Consider the following 4,011-nt stretch of genomic DNA (forward strand, 5'->3'; position numbering starts at 1 on the left):
AGAGAGAGAGAGAGAGAGAGAGAGAGAGCACTCCATCTTAATTTGTCTCTATGTTCAAGCACTATCTGTGTCATAAAATATAAGATAAATAAATAATAATAATAATAATAATAATCAAGTGGGTATATATTATATTGTATTATTTAGTAGTACAATAAATGTACAATAAATAAATAGATAAATAAATATAGGGTTAATTACATATAGCTCCACGTAAACATATCGAATAATAAATATTTTTCTAGAAAGTTAAACTTTTCATAGTTTGCGGTGTTACGATGCGTTAAAAAAATATAGTTAACCATAGATAAAATGCTTAATTCTAGTCGGTGAATAAGGTAAATTGATCTTTTTATCCCTCTTATATTATTTATGATGGTAGAAATTAAAGAAGAAGAAAATGACTGTTGAAAATTTTTTGAAGAATACCTCTGTATCATTCTAACAGTTGAGATTTTTCAAGAAATATATTTGTGATCACAAAAATATTAATTTTCTTATATTTTTGTTAAAAAATAAATTGTATTCTAACGATAACACAGGTGATCAGAGGCAAATATAAATATCACCGGACTATTGTAGGGGTAAATATAAAAATTTTAACTATGTATTCGATATATTTATATTGGGATGTATAAAATTAACCCTAAGGTAAATGTATAACAATAAATAAAAAAAAATGTAACAGTATTGAAAAGTTGAAAAGGGTCTGGGGTTTCAGTTTGGTTGGGTATGTGTGTCTGAAAATTCCTCTGCATGCGGGGCAGAGGTTTGGACAGAGACCTAATAAAGAAGGTACGACTTGTAAACACCTAGCTTAGCTTAGGCCCCCACTTTGGACTTTGCACTTTGGAGCTTGGTAAAATAAGTAATTATTAAATATCAAATTTTGAGACTTTTTTTTTTTTTTTTTTTTTTTTTTTTGCTTAGATTGTATTTAGTTGGTCGTAAAATATACCGAAAATTATTTTCTGATATGTTTGTTTAAGTCTTGAATTTTTTTCGAGAAACTATATTTACAGATTTGAAAAAAAAATTATAGTGTTTTCGTTTTCCACCGATTTTCGACGAAAAATAAAAATTCAAACTGCATCAATTTTTTTTTAAATTTTTTTCTGCCGAATAAAATAAATATTAATAAAAAACTATTTATTTTTCCTACCAGCTGAACACGATAAAGCGTAAATTCTTTTTTCTTTCGAATTCTTTTTTCCACGAAAGAATATTTTTCACGATTTTATGTACAACTAAACAATCCCTTGATGTGAAACTTCGATAAAAAAATGTATGAAACTTATCTAAAATATGGGTCCATTTAGATTTAGCTATCCAATCTTTGAAAATTTTAATTTTACTATCCAACATTTCAATTTGGCTTGATTTGAGTCCGTCGACAATACTTTGACTCTAAAATTTAAGCTAATTACTTATTTTAAAAAATCAAAAATTTGAAGTTAAAATACTGGTGAACCACTCAAATCGAAAAAATTGAACGGATGAATAGTAAAATCAAAATTTTGAAAGGTTGAGTAGTTAAATTCAAATTGTCCATAGTTCAGATAAGTTTCATACAATTTTATCTGAATATACTTCATGTTTAGTCAAGTCTCCAATATTTCAAAATTTTAATTTTAGTATTCAACCATTCAACATATTTGATTTAAGTAATTTGACGATTTTTCGGATATAAAATTTAAACTAATTATCTACTTTAATGCATTTATAGTTATACAAATTGTATAAAATATACTAATTAAATTTATAAAGATAAATGATGCTATCAAATTTTAAAGTTTAAAAGTCACTAATTTGCTCAAATTAAAAAAATTAAAAGGTTAGGTATTAACTATATACGGGGTAAATAGTTTGATCAAAATAAATAATAACTGAGATGTGTTTTATACATTTTTACTTTTACTTAATATTATATAAGTTTCTGTGTGTGCAGGACGAAAAGTATATTTTTCTCAGTCAGAATTTTATAATATAAAATAGAAAAAATTATAAATATTTTAAAATTTTGTGGATCTTTAGTAACCATATATATTATTATCAAACTAAGTTTTAGTCATGTGACACGTTTATCACTGCCGTGATTTTGTGTAGCATAGATAATAGTAAAAGTAAAAATGCAACATTTGCTACTCTTGATTTTTCACCATAATGATAAAACTTGTAATCTTTTTTTACTTTTTTTTATTTAAGAAATTGTTATTCCACAACTAGACAGAAAGCGTCGCAAATAAATTGGTAATTATAAAAATAAAATAGTTTATCTGACGATATTTAGCTCTCTAAATAACAATTATATGGAACAGTTTTAATTACCATTTAGAAAATATTTTATTTATGATTTATCCTCTATATTGTTATAAGCAATTTGAAATGGAATTTTCGTGTCTCATCTCATCGAGACTTAATTTATGAGAGAACAAAATTTGAACAGAGATATTCTCCCAAATAAATTCTCTTAAATGATAAATGAATTTTTCACCATAAAAAAACCCAAAAAAAAAAAGAGAGAACATTTTTCCAAATTCACAACAAAGAGTTTCAAACCTTTAATCTTTTTACCCATGTGGGAGCATCAATAACTTGGCGAAGTAACAGTGAGAGATTACATGGAAAAACTTAAAAAGGTGAGTTAAAAAACACAAAAAAACACGCACAAAACTAAAAACAAAAAAGCAAATGTATATAAATATATATATATATATATGTGTTGCAAAAATTTGCAAAAGAAGCCAAAGGGGGAGAATAAGAACCCTTTTGACCAAATGGCGGAATGCGACAAGAAAGGAATTATGCACCGAGATGAAAAAGGCCGATTCGTTTCTGACCACAGGATCACCACAACTGTACCATCTTGTACACCTTTATTAGCCACTAATTAATTACACATACATTAATTTCACAATAGTTAAATTTAACAGACAATTGCCGATATACCCTTCAAAACTTCAGAAATATCTCATTATCTCTATTTTTATTTTTTCTAATATACCCCTCATATGTTCCTCCGTTATTTTAAAATACCGTTGCACTTTTCATCTGTTAAGTTAACTTGGATTAAACGTGAGTTAAATATCTACTAGAATTAAAAAAAAATTAAAATGACTCTTTTGCAATTAACTGAAGGACAAATAAAAAATATTTGTGATGGTAGAAAGGTATATTTAAAAGAGATGTTTGAAAGGGCAAAATAGTAATTTCATAGAGATAACATCTAATTTAACTGTTCATTAACAGAATTTAACTTTAGAGATATATTTGAAATAGATTGAAACGTAAGAAGAATATTTTCAATATTAGCCTTCTAAGAAGGATAAATCAGAAAGTCGAAAATTTTTCAGAGGTATATAAGCAATTGCCTCTAAATTTAATTANAATAAAAAATATTTGTGATGGTAGAAGGGTATCTTTAAAAGAGATGTTTGAAAAGGGCAAAATAGTAATTTCATAAAGATAACATCTATTTTAATTGTTCATTAACAGAATTTAACTTTAGAGATATATTTGAAATAGATTGAAACGTAAGAAGGATATTTTCAATATTAGCCTTCTAAGAAGGATAAATCTGAAAGTCGAAAATTTTTCAGGAGTATATAAGTAATTGCCTCTAAATTTAACTATTACTAGTATATATTTTTTTAGATAAAAATGTTCAGAATTTATTTAAGCTATAAACGATTTTGAATCGTCTCATAGAGCTTTTTTAAAATTTTAATTTTACTATGAATTTTTTTAATTTGTATTATTAGAGTCAGCCATAGGCATATTTATCTTTATAAGTTTAGTTATTAATATTTCATATAATTTTTATAACTATAAATTTATTGAAATTAGTAATTAGCTTAAATTTAAAGTCAAAGTATCGCTGATTAATTCAAATTAACTAAGTTGAAATATTGAATACTAACAAAAAATTTTCAAAAAATTAGATAGCAAATTCAAATTAATTTGTAAATCAGATAAATTCTATATTTTATTTTTGTTTTTTTTTAAGGAAAA

The sequence above is a fragment of the Ananas comosus genome, linkage group 8, assembly GCF_001540865.1.
Source record: "Ananas comosus cultivar F153 linkage group 8, ASM154086v1, whole genome shotgun sequence".
In the NCBI taxonomy this organism is placed as follows: domain Eukaryota; kingdom Viridiplantae; phylum Streptophyta; class Magnoliopsida; order Poales; family Bromeliaceae; genus Ananas; species Ananas comosus.